Source organism: Vulpes lagopus, chromosome 7 (assembly GCF_018345385.1).
Source record: "Vulpes lagopus strain Blue_001 chromosome 7, ASM1834538v1, whole genome shotgun sequence".
Lineage (NCBI taxonomy): Eukaryota > Metazoa > Chordata > Mammalia > Carnivora > Canidae > Vulpes > Vulpes lagopus.
The window spans coordinates 62,523,315-62,537,108 of NC_054830.1; positions in this window are offsets into that span (position 1 = coordinate 62,523,315).

Below are 13,794 nucleotides of genomic sequence, written 5' to 3' on the forward strand. Positions count from 1 at the left end.
GGTGTCTGAGTGTTAGAATGAGCAGGACATGGGACATGAAGCGGTGATAAATCCATGTGGGTTCGATGGACAGTAATGGATGAGTAATGATTTATTTGTACCATGCAGTTATAATTCCGCTTTACGTGGAAATCATATGTGGACCTATGGATGTGCCATGACTTCGAAATGCAAGTAGGTGAGCTATGCTTAGGGGCTATGTAAAGCTTTTGTGGAAAAGGATGTAGACTCAAGGAAAGAGCACTCCTCCTCATCTTCTTCGTCTACCCCTTCCACTTCTCCCTCCTTATCCTTGCCCTCCTCCTCCTCGTCCTCCACCTCCTCCTCCTCCTTCTCTTTTTTTCTCACTTCTAGTCTTGCCTCTTGGCAGAGTGGCTGTGTGGCCTTTAGCAAGCTATTCAACCTCTGTGGGCCTTGGCTTCTTATATGCCACCACCATACTGAGGAGGATGTGCCAGGGACATGAGGGATTATATTAGGTGGTGATTCATGTACAGATAAGGTTTTTAACTTCTCTCTCCCTTTTATCTTCATTACTTTTCATTGAGGTTGACAGTGGGAGAACGAATGGCTCCTCTAGAGAGGGTTAAGGTCCCAGCAAGTCTGGAGCAGAGTCTGGATCCCGAGCCAACTCTACTGGCCTAAAGACAACTCAAGTCCCTCTCATGGTTATACAAGATGCTAATTGTTAAGAGTCCAACAAGCCCTGGGCAAGTGACCACCTCTGTGTGCCTTGGTGTTCTCCTCCGCCAATTAGGGGAAATAATAGCAGCTGCCATAGGATCTTAGTGAGCGTGGGCCAACATATGTCAGATACTTAGAATAGTACCTGGTGTGTAACAAGTACTATGCAAGTGTTAGTTATTATTGTTGTTCTTGTCCTCCACAACCTACTTTACAGCCGCACTGAAAAAAATCTCCATGTCTTCTCATACCTTCCTTCTCAGCCTTTGCATGTGCTGTTCTCTCTGCTGGGGATGCCCTTCCAGGTTACACAGATGTAGTTAAAACATCTTCCATTGCCTCCCTAAAACATTTTGCCTCTCTCAGAAGGAGTTGGTAACTCACTGCTCTGGGGTCTTATAGTGAGGACTTCTCTGCCTCCATTCCAGCATTTTTCTCTCTCAGTGTCACTGTCCCTCATAGGATGATGAACAACACAAAGACATGGTCTGGGTAGGATTCTGTTTGTATCCTGGAGTCTACTGCTGGGCCTAGCTCTTGGCTTGGTGTCATGAACAAGGGGGGACCCTAAGGGAGGGTCCCAGGAAGCATATGAATACCCAGGATCCCCTGAGACCAGGGACCCTTCCAATCTACCTTCAATGCAGCACATGGGGGCCTGAAGAGAAGGCTGTAGCCAAACAAAACCCACGGGTTTTGTGTGGGGGTGTGCTTTTTAATTGGCTTCTGCCCATAAAATTGCCAGACCCTGAAAGGCACTCACTGTCTGCCTACCTTTGGAAACTTCACCGCATGTGTTTGTATATGCTATAGCCGAAGCCAAGCTGCTCTGTTTTCCTGTTTTACAGGAGTTGGCAGCAAGGGAGCATGAGGGGCCACAGGTGTGCTCTGCTGGACAAGTGCGTGTGGGGTGGGGCGGGGGAAAGGAGAGAAAAAAGGAAGGAAAAGAAGGAAGGGAAAGAGGTGCAGAAGGAAAAGAAAGAAGAAGGGAAGAAGGAAGGAAAGGAGGGAGGGAAGGAAGAGAAGGAAGAAAAGGAAAAGACAAGGAGACAAGGGAGGAGGTTGTTAGTCCAGGTGGCAGTGAGTGCCCCAAATGGAAAGTTAAAAATTAAGATTTTGCCCCTGGCTCTGCCACTAACAGGCTGTGGGACCTTGGGCCAGTCTCTCAGTCTTACCCTCGGGATCTTTTCATGAACAGATTAGTGGGACTGAGGCATCCTTGAAGAATCCTTTTGGTCTAATGTTCCAGGATTCCCAAGCCCTCAAGGGCCACAGCTGGAAATGGAGGGAGTAAACAGTCCTGTATTATTTGTAGAAGATACTGATGTTCCCCAAGCACACACCCAGAGGAGAACTGTTATTTATCTCAGGAAAGTTGATCTGACCATATCCCCCCAAAATTCTGGATAGGGGCTCCCCCGTTTGGTTCTTACCATACCCATACATCTGTAATGCTTCCACCTAACCCATTGAGTTCTAATTATCCTTTTAAGTTCCTGTTTCCCCTAAGATGTCACCTCCTTGCTAGGGCCGTGTTTTATGTCTCCTATGCCCAGGTCAGGTGGGAGCAGATGTTAGGTGCTCAGAAAATGTGTGCGGATTTGAATCTTCCAGGACAGTGTTCATGAAGCCCGTCCTCTATGCAGGCTTTGTACTTTGTAAAGAGGAAACTGAGGCTGGATTTGTGTTCACAGGGTCTCTACACCAGAGCAGGTCTTTGGGCATCTCTCTTCTGACCCCCTTTGGGCTCTGCCAAGAGATCCACTCATGGAGTGCTGAGGAGCCCCGGAGGACCAAGGAGATCATTTGTGAAAGAACTGGTGAAGTTTGTTCAAATGTCAGGCCTCCACATTCTCCCCTCGTTCAGAGAGGCTGGTCTCTTGGAGATCCCGATTAGAATGACCAATTCTAACCACAGCAAGAGCAGTAATTACCATTTTTTGAGCATTTTCCATGGCCAGGGTCTGGACCAAGCCATGATTGTAGTATCTCATTTAGGTGGCACTCACATCCTGTAACCCGGCTGTTGACATCCCCATTGTACAGAATAAATCCTGAGGCACAGAGAGGGTAGGGGATGTGCTTGGAGTGATACCGTCAGTAAGGAGCTGGGATGGAGTTCCAATTCAAGATGTGGTGTCTCTGCTGCTCTGTTCTCATAACCACTCCAGAACATTTCTAAAATTCTTCCATTTTAGAAATAAGAAGACTGGGATCCCTGGGTGGCACAGCGGTTTAGCGCCTGCCTTTGGCCCAGGGCGCGATCCTGGAGACCCGGGATCGAATCCCACGTCCGGCTCCTGGTGCATGGAGCCTGCTTCTCCCTCTGCCTATGTCTCTGTCTCTCTCTCTCTCTCTCTGTGACTATCATAAATAAATAAAAAATTAAAAAAAAAAAAACAAAAACAAAAAAAGAAATAAGAAGACTGAAGGCAAGGAAGGAAAAAGTACTTGTCCAGGGTCATGCAGCTGACAGAACCAACAGTGGAATATTCTCTGATTTTTATCTCTAGTGCTTCCCTGACCCCTGGGCAACCCCAGGCCTATCCCCTTTCCTGACGTCTTTGCAGGTAGGGAGGGGCAGGGAAGAAAGCCTTAACCTCTGCTCAAGAAGCGAGGTCAGTGCCAAGTGTGGCCAGCCTTCCCAGGAGGTTTTGTAGTGCAAATACCAGCCCGGTTGCAGTTCACTAGGTTTTATGATCAGAGATGACGTAGTTTCTTCACTCACTTGTAAGCTGTTCTACTCCTTAGTCCCGTGAACTGCCTTCCCAGAGCAGAGGGAGAGGCAGGGTCTAGAGGGGCTGTCGTTGGGCATCAGCAAGGCTGGCCTTGCCCTATTGGAAAGTAAAAGCGTGACTGATCGGCTGGGGTGGCTTTGGGCTAATTTCTTCCCCTCTTGGACCTTGGTCTCCCATGCAATGTAATTTGGAGCATCGGACTGAAACATCCAAATGCCTGGGAGCTCGGGGGAAATACAGATTGCCCCCCCCTCCTTGAGACTCTAGTTGAGTGAGTGAGTCTTGGGAGACACCTGGGGGTCTATATTTTTGCAAGTCTCCTAGGGTGACTTTGGTGTTTGCCTTGTTTAAGAACCAGAGATCTAGATGATTTTCAAGAACTTCTGCAACAAGAGAAGGGAGAGTTTGTGAGTTTATATGGAGAATACACTGAGGTGCAATCTCATCTTCAGATATTGTCATAGTAAACATGCAGCTGAAGGAACGGGATCCCTTTTTGGGGTTCAAGAAGGCAGAGTGGAGACGAGAGGATTTCTCAGAAAGGCCAGTTTTGTCTCCCTACTTAAAGGGCTATTCTTTTTGTATGTGAGGCGGTGAGCTTCACATCACTAGAGAGGTACAGATTGACAGTCAGTCAAGTTGAGGTTCAGGTCCCTATGGCAAGGAACTAAACTCAAAAAGAACTATTAAAGGACAGAAAAATTATGAGGAATGAATATTGGCCTTTAGAGTCAGACAAACTTAGATTTAAATTCTAGCTTCCCCAAATGTGGCAACTTTACAGACCTGGAATTTAGTTTTATCACCAGAAAAACAGGAATCATCAGTTTCATGTACTTTACTGCAATGTTCATTGTGGGGAAGGCATTATCAATAAATAAGAAAAGGCCTGACATAGACACAGAGTAGGTGCTCAATAGAGTCTTGTGGCGGTTTTTTTGTTTTGTTTTGTTTTGTTTTTGTTTTGTTTTGTTTTTTAGTTTGCACTTGGTCATGCCTTTGGCATCACTATTAGTTCCAAGAAAACCTAACTTCAGGGAGAAAGCTTCTCACCCAGCCATGTGTTCGGTTACATAAGACACTGGGGTCTGTGCTAAAAACAAAATCAACAAACAAAAACACAGCAAAGGATGATTATTGGGCAGCAGAGGTTTCCGTGGTTGGCTGGGGGCATGGGGCATGGGCCACAGATGAGAATTTTTCACCCTTGTTCCTTTTCAGTCTTCAAGTGAAACTTCCAGTTGGGGATGGGCCAAGGTCAGAGCCCGCTCAGCACATCTGTAATTGGGTTAATGGTGTTTGGACGTGTTTAATCTATTTGTCCCAGTATCCGTGGGGTATGTGACAGTCACAGAACAGGCTGCAGCCCTTGATGCTGGGCTCAAACACACTATTTCCAAGCAGCAGTGACACGGACAAGGGCGACACTGGACTCCATAGCCTGCCCCAAGCATAGCACACTGTTCGGTGTTTGCCTTGTTTAGGAACCAGAGATCTAGATGATTTTCAAGAACTTTTGCAACCAGAGAAGGGAGAGTTTCTGCAATTTCAAGTATCACCATATTGTGCACCCAGTTATTTTTTTAATCTCATGCCTTATACCCAAGTAATGCCAAGCTTTTTGAAATCCCCTGCCCATTCCTTATTTTTCTAGGCCTCCATAATTTTGCTCATCCAGCTTCCATGATCGTGCACACCCTTGCCACCTTTCTTTCTGCCCACCTCTGAACCTCCAACCGTCATATCTCCCACTGAAGACAGGAGCATGCGACCTGCACGTACAAACTAGAATCTCACTCCAAGGACTCTGAGTCTTGAGCAGAGTGATACTAGAGAGGGACGGTTGGGGTTTGTAAAGCCTGGGCACAATTTTTGAGCTCTTCTTGCTACCAAGGCCCTGAAATTGCCTGGCTTCCTGACTCATGTCTTATTTTCCAGCCTTCCCTCACAGATAGAAACCCATGGGCCACATGCTCCCCAAATGCTCTCTGAGCCAGATTCTGTTGCTGCCATTTGCAACCTATGAGCCCTGGCACATGTATTCAGCCATGGTCCATGAGTGTTTTCCTTGGGAAGTCTTCCTTGAACTCTCATATATATACGGGGCCCATTTATTCATGATATTGCTATGAAGACTTAGGATGTATTTGCCTCAATCCTGTGGTCAGGCCATGTGAAGGCTGGGTACCTGTCCCTCCTTTGAGGTCTCCCAAGTGCCATGGATCACTTCTATGTTAGCCCTACCAAAGCCCATCTATGTTAGTCAGAAAGCTCTGGGTTTTATGACTGTCTCCCCTAAAGGTTACACTGTCTCCAACAACAGTGCAGTGTTTCATTCACCTCTGGGACTCTGGGGCCCAGCACGGTGCCTGATGCTGAATAAATGTGTATTGAACTGAACTGACTTGCTTTTGGGGATTTCTTACAAAACAGTCTCAGCCTTAAATCCAAAACTGCTTTGCGAACTAACCCAGACGGTGTTGTGTTTGGGAAAGCAAAGAGGAAAAATGGTTGGGGAAAAAATTGCAATGGATGTGTGTTTTGATTCAATGAAGCATTCTTTCGCTGTTGGCCTACTTAAAAAAAAAGTCACATTCTAGCAGTAGCCATGACCCACCAAGGGCTTTGGTGACTGGATGGAAAGATTTCATCTAGGGGTGCTTGTTAAAGTCCAAGTGAAAGGGATTCCCATTCCCTCCCTCTCTCCACACCCTCCTCTCTTCCCATAAGAAGCCTTAATGGACCCTCTGTGCAACCCTGACATGATGGAAACTGCAAAAAGATGGAATTTCCACACTGGAAAGAGAACAGAAGAATGTTATGGCTCTTGCTCCAACCCTGGAACTGGCAAACTGCCCCTGGGTGGGAGAAGGGGCTGTGTGTGGAAAGGAAGTAGAGCAGGAGGGGAAAGGGCAGCATGGGTTGAGATGATGGAAGGCCAGGCCTCCAGATGTTTGTGCCTTGCAGATGTGTCAGCGATGGCTTGGCCCACACATCTGGGAGCTAAGCATCACCATGGCTCACATCTGGAGAGCACTTTACAGGTCACAGAGTCCTCCCACTGATGTCTCCAGTCAAATTCCCACAGCAAAGTGGTCAGAGTAGATATCATTAGCCTCAGTGGACCAATGAGGTTCCTAAAGTGGTCACATGCCCTTGCTTTAGGCAATGATGACAAGAGCAAAGGCACAAAGTACTCGCCGTGGAACAGGCACTGGTCTGTGCATTCTTCATCGATAATATTGGTCATTGACCCTACATGACATTTCTCCAAGATGGACTTTACAGACAAGTCACACAAGGGCCTAGCAATTTTCTAAAGATCATACAGCAAGTGGTATGGTCAGGACCCAAACCCAGGCAGTTTGCCTCCCAAATCTATGCTTTCAACCGTTATTTCTTGCCTGCCTGCATGCCTGCCTGCCTCCTTCCTGTCAAGGCAAGGGTGGGAAACAGATCTGACTCCTAATTTCACTTCACTGCTTGTTGCATTGTGTGAAGATAAAGTGTGATTCTGGTAGGAAACATTCATTCACTCAAACACGTGCCGGGTGTCTACAGTGTGTCCGGGTTGGACAGTGGGTTCCCAGTGGAGGGAACATGGTCTTACCGTCCTATTCCAGTTGGTTGTAAGTGACTAAGCATGGTGATCATTCTGTCTCCAACTCCTAATGGCACACTTCATAAATATGTGTTGAATGAATAAGTTGTCCCTCCCCTTGAGCACTTAGTTGACAATCTAAAGCAGACATGCTTATGGGTGGGTTTATATTCATGTTTATTGCATATTATATAATTGTAATGACATATTATGTGTGTTCCAGAGTGTTGAGAGCAACAGTGTGGTCTGGACGTGGAATGGATGAGCATGAATGTGGGAGGTTTTCCGGCACTGGCACTAGTTCAGCACACCTGAAACAGGTATTATAGGTGGAGTACCGTCAGATAAGGCCGGACAGGTAAGCAGTGGCCTGTGCTGAAGAGTTGGGCATTACCTTACAGGACAGAGATAGCAAACTTTTTTCTTTCAAGGGTCAGAGAGTAAATGTTTTAGGCTTTCTGGGCCAAACGGTCTCTATCACGACTAACTATTCCCTTCTGTTTCACAAAAGCAGCTATAAACGGTATGTAAATGAATGAGCATAGCTGTATTCCAGTAAAGTTTTATTTACAAAAATAGATGGCAGGCTGGATTTGGCCTGTGGGCTAGGGTGTGCCAATCCCTACTGTAGCGTATTGCAGCACAACCAGATTAGGTCTCCCTCCTTCCCTCATGAGTACTTATGAGCACCTACTGTGTGCCATGTATAGTAGCACTTTTTTTTCCACTCTGGTTGCTTATATTCCAGGGGAGCAGAAGGAATTCATTATAGTAGCATGACAAGTGCTGTGATAGATGGAAACAGACAGGGTCATGAGGTCACAGAGACCCAAATTTGGGAAGGCTGGCCACATACCACAGTATTCCAAGGAAGTAATATCTGAACTCTGGCACAAAGGCTGAGTAAGAGTGAATTACGTGAAAAACTGCTCTAGATAAATAAAGGCTAGGGGAGTGACAGAGGACTTGTCCAGCATATCTGGAGTCTTGACTGTGGTAGGATGCGTAACGGGAATTGAGGCTGAATATACAATAGAAGTACAATATAAGCCACATGTAATTTTAAATTTTCTGGCAGCCACATTGAAAAATTAAAAAAAAAAAGTGAAGTTAAATTTAATGATATATTTTATGTAACTCAAAGTATCAAAAATACTACTGTCTCAATATGTGACCAATATGAACAACAGTTAATGAAATTTTACATTATTATTTTATGTATGTATGTATGTATGTATGTATGTATTTATTTATTTATTTTTGGTACAACTTCTTTGACATCCAATGTGGAACTTCCACTCACAGTGCATCTCAGTTCAGACTGCCCGTGTTTCAGGTGGTCAAGAGCCACTTGTGTCTAGTGGCTGCTGCGTTGGACAGCGCCAGGCTAGGTCATTCAGAGCCATGTATGCCATCCACAGAGCCCGAGCTTTAGAATAAGGGCAATAGGATTTTTATGTATCATTTTGGTAGAAAGATAGTTATTTTTAGATGTTTGGTTTCCTTCTGGACAACTGCATTGAGGTAGGGAGCTCAAAGAAGTAAAGCAAAAAGCAAAAAGTAAAAGAAAGAAGAAGGGAGAATGGCCAACTTTGCATGGGAAAGAGAAAGAGTATGTGGCTTTATCAGAAAACCTGTGAAAATTGAAAATAAGCAGATTTTTTAAAGTTTTTACATAAATTCCAGTTTAAAATACCGTGTAAGATTAGTTTCAGGTATACAATATAAGCAATTCAATGCTTCCAGATATCACCTGGTGATCACAACAAGTACCCTTGTTAATCCCCACCACCTGTGTAACCCATACCACCCCCACCCCCACCTCCCTTTTGGTGACTGTCATATTGTTCTCTAGAATTGAGTCTCTTTCTTGGTTTGCCTCTCTCTCTCATTTTTTTTCCCTTTGCTTGTTTTGTTTACTAAATTCTACATATGAGTGAAATCATATGGTATTTGTCTTTCTCTGATTTATTTCACTTAGCAAAATACTATCTAGCTCCATCCATGCAAATGTCATTGCAAATGGCAAGGTTTCATTCTTTTGATGGCTGTGTAATATTCCTGTGTGTGTGTGTGTGTGTGTGTGTGTGTGTGTGTGTACCTACATGTAGCATCTTCTTTATCCATTCATCAATCAACAGACATTCGGGCTGTTTCCATAGTTTGGCTGTTGTTGATATGCTACTATAAACGTAAGTATCAGGGTGCATATATTTCTTTGATTTAGTATTTTTGTATTCCTTGGGTAAATACTCAGGACTGCAACGGCTGGATCTTAGGGTAGTTCTATGTTTAACTTTCTGAGGAATCTCTTTATTGTTTTTCAGAGTGACCACAGCCGTTTGCTTTTCCACTAACAGTACAGGAGGGTTACCCTTTCTCATATCCTTGCCAATGACCTCTTGTTTCTTGTGTTGATTTTAGCCATTCTGACAGGTGTGAGATGATATCTCATTGTAGTTTTGATATGTATTTCCCTAACAATAAGTGATGTTGAGCATCTTTTCATGTCCCTGTTGGCCATCTGTATGCCTTCTTTGGAAAAACATCTATTCATGTTTTCTACCCATTTTTAAAAATTGGATTATTCATTTTGGGTCATATTGAGTTTTATAATTTCTTTATATATTTTGGATACTATTTATCAGATATATCACTTACAAATCTCTCTCCTATGCAGTATATTGCTTTTTAGTTTTGTTGATTATTTCCTTCATTGCACAGAAACTTTTTGATATCATCCCAGTAGTTTATTTTTGGCTTTTCTTTCCCTTGCCTCAGGAAACATATCTAGAAAAAAAGTTGCTATGGCCAATATCAAAGAAATTACTTTAGGTCTTTAAACAATTTTGAATTTATTTTTTGTGTATGATGTTAGAAAGTGGTCCAATTTCATTCTTTGGCATGTTGCTGTCCAGTTTCTCCAACACCATTTGTTGGAGAGACATTCTTTTTCCCATTGGATTTTCTTTTCTGCTTTGTCAAAGACTAGTTGGCCATATAATTACGGGTTCATTTCTGGTTTTCTATTCTATTTCATTGATCTAGATTTTTGTGCCAATACCATAGTATTTTGATTACTACAGCTTTGTAATATAACTTGAATTTTGGAATTATGATGCCTCCAGCTTTCTTTTTCTTTTTTTTTTTTTAAGATTTTATTTGTTTGAGTGAGAAAGAGCACAGGCAGGGGGGAAGGGCAGAGGGAGAAGCAGACCCCTACTGAGCAGAGAGTCTAATGTGCGGCTCGATCCCAGGAGCTCATGACTGAGCTGGAGGCAGACACGAACTGACTGAGCCACTCAGGTGCCCCTGTTTTTCTTTTTTTCAGAATTGCTTTCACTATTCAGGGCACTTTGGGGTGGAACCAGATTTTTTAAAGATTTTATTTATTCATGAGAGATACAGAAAGAGAGAGGCAGAGGCACAGGCAGAGGGAGAAGCAGGCTCCATGCAGGAAGCCAGACACGGGACTCGATCCCAAGACCCTAGGATCACGCCCCAGGCTAAAGGCAAGCGTTAAACGCTGAGCCACCCAGGGATCCCCCATTTTTAAAATATTTTATTTATTTATTGGAACCAGATTTTTAATTGACCTAGACACAGTTATGGTGGAGAGGTCAGAGGTCTGGGTAAAGTTGGTCACATGGTGAAGTCACAACCTAGGAATCTGGTAAATTACCAGCTCTCTGAACTGAGTGGTGAGGAGCACCCCTCTCCTTTAGAACCCAGGAGTGTCAAGAGAGGAAGGGCAGGTCCACCCAGGATAACACCTCATTATTTTTTATTGCCAATTGGAGGTTCAGGCTGTAAAACTCATCCTGCCCTGAAGGAGAGGACTTTGGCGATCCCTCACATTTGAGTCTATGAAGGCTGAGACCCATCTTCACATGAAACTCACTAGACTTCCTGGGTTGGTGGGCTGTAGTCTTTGTTTTACCAACCCCCTTCCCTGGTCTCAGATGTCCTTGTGTTTCCCATCTGACATCAAACTTTGAACATACCTTTCTATTCAGTCAGCCAAACTCATCCAGATATGACTCTATTTGTTTATTTTAAACACAAGCAATTGAGATGTACTAAATGTTGGAATTACTGATTATTATTTTATTTAATTAAGCTTTCTTATCTCTAAGCACTTGCTCATCATAGGAAGCTTTAGCAATTAGAAGTCTTTGGAACACCTTCTTTCATGAATAAATGAAAAAGGTCAGTAATTGATGTATGATTTTTGTGTTAGCAGGCATTATCAAAGTGCTGAAAAATTTTGTTCTTTTAATTAGTTTAGTTACAGCCTGGGGTTTATATCACTAATTGGATTAGCATGTATTTTCTTGTGAGTGGAAATTGACTCAGGCTCTGTCCAAATTCATTCATGTCCTCTTTAAACAATCACAGACCTACTGTGAGCCAGGGGATACCAGTTGAATGAGAAACAGCTTCTGTGTCTTGTAGAAATAGAAGAACTAAATGGACAATTAGTGTAGTATGGTTAGGACAGTTTCGCAAGTAATAGGGGTTGGTGGGAACCCGCAAGACTATTAGCCTTAGCTTAACTTGGAGAAAGCTTTAAGGAGCATCATTAGACAGTTATATTCAGGGTGTTCAGAATCAGATTGTCTGGGTTCAAATTCAGATTTTATCTTTGACTAGTCATTATGACCTTGGGGAAGTTATTTATATTTCTTACCTTTTTTCCTCATTTATAAAATGATAATACTGATAATTCTATCTACTTCAGTGGGTTATTATATATATTAACTAAATGATTGCATGCAAAGTACTTAATTTCGTGTCAGGCCCATCGTGAGCCTGCAGTCAATGTAAGCTATAATAATTATTATTATACTCTGATCATCTAAGCTGAGACATAAAGAATGAGTAGGAGTAAGCTATGCATAGTTAGGGGAGGGTGTTCTAGGTAAAGGGCAGACCCTGAGTCCAAAGCTGAGAACTAGGAAAACTTGGTATGTTAAAGTGACTAAAGGAAGTTCATTTTGGCGAGAGCATAAAGTGATGGGTGGGTAGGTGATGGGAGGGATGGTAGCAAAAGACAAGTTTAGCAAGGCAGGCAGGATCTACAGTGAAGGGTTTAGGCAAGCGAAAACTTTGACCACCTGTATTCCTAAGATTTGAGCCTCTTAACGAATTTTGGGCTCTGAAGACAACTTAAACTTATAGGTGAAGTAACCACTGCTGTGTGTATTAACATGAGTTACAGGAAAGCTACACATGTTTGAGATGAAAGCATTTGGCAGGTAGCTTTGTGGAAATATTTTTAAAATGTCAACACAGTGAAAAAATGTGTAATACCCAAAAACCATTCTCCCAGCAGAGGAGAAATATCAAGATATGGGTTTAGGTCTCAGATGATGCACTAAATGTCTGGAAACTGAGTTCTCTCTTTGGCTCCTTAGGAAGAGGTTTTGTGGTTAATCCTCAGCAATTGTGGCTCCCTAGCCTGTGCTGCTAGAGAAGGGATGTGCGTGTGTGCATGTGGGTGTCACACAGATGAATGGATGGATAGATGGGTTATATCTATTTCTTAGGGATTGGAGAAAACAGGGTGTCTGGTCATTTCCCTTCCTACATGTGGTGTGTGTTATGTTAATGTGTTTTTAATCCTGGAAATGAACGTGTTCCATACAGCACAAGGGTATCAAGAATGAGCCGCTCCTTTTCCGTGCAAAGCCCAGACAGGGCTTTGGGGAGGACGCTACCTCCTAGACAAACTTTTGTGAAAGGATGCCGCTCTTGTGTTTCTCATATATTTGAAGGAGAAGGAAGAAATGAGGGAGGCAATATAGGGTCCTAAAGTCAGGTGGACGTGAGGTTTTCTCAGCCACCCACCCTTCCTTGTTTTTTCTCAAGTCCTACTGGTTCTTCAAGGCTCATCTCAAGTCCTATTGCTACCTCCTCTAAGATGTCCCCTAGGTTCTTCTCCAGCCCTGTCTCTTGGGATTGCTTCCTGCCCCACCAGCAGCAACTATATCATATGGAAAATGCTTAGAAATGCAAATTCTTGGGCCCTACTCCAGAATTACTGAATCAGACACTCTGGGGTGGGACCCAGAAATCTTAAAAAGCCTTTCAGGGGATTCTTATGCCTGATAAAGTTTGAGAACCATTGATCTAAGAGAGGGTCTTGGACAACACTGGTGAGAATGGCATAGTTCCTAAGAGGTTCCACTAACCTTAGCTTCAGTAGAACTCAAGGGCATCATGCACAATGGACAAAAAGTTCTTTACTCTGTTTGGAGGCTAATCCTGGGAACTCCGGATAGTTTTCTATAGATTTAAATTATTAAAAGGACTCATGCAAGCATCTATGTCTGTCATACTCCCTGCACTAAATTCTCCTTTTCTATAAAAAATGAATTGCTATGTATTTGGCTCCTTGTAGTCCTTATATGTTTTCTGGCAATATTTTGGCCCCTAAACACCCTGAATATCCAGTTGTCCATGGCAAATGTGAGTATTCTAAGTAAATCATGCTATCACTTTTCCCCCCAATCCTCAATATCAGATTAATCAATGATGCTATCCTACTACTTCCTACAACTCTCTTGATCCCAACTGTGTTTTCCATCACTGCTTTATCACCACCGGGTCATTTCTCACCTAGACCACTGATCTAGCCTCCATTTTGGTCTCCACACATCCTGGTTCTGTCCTGCAATTCTTGTTCCACATCAAGAATTCTACCTTGGAATTAAAATTTGTTCCTGACCTTGCTTTTCCTGAAAATGTCCATGTCTGTCCATTACCATC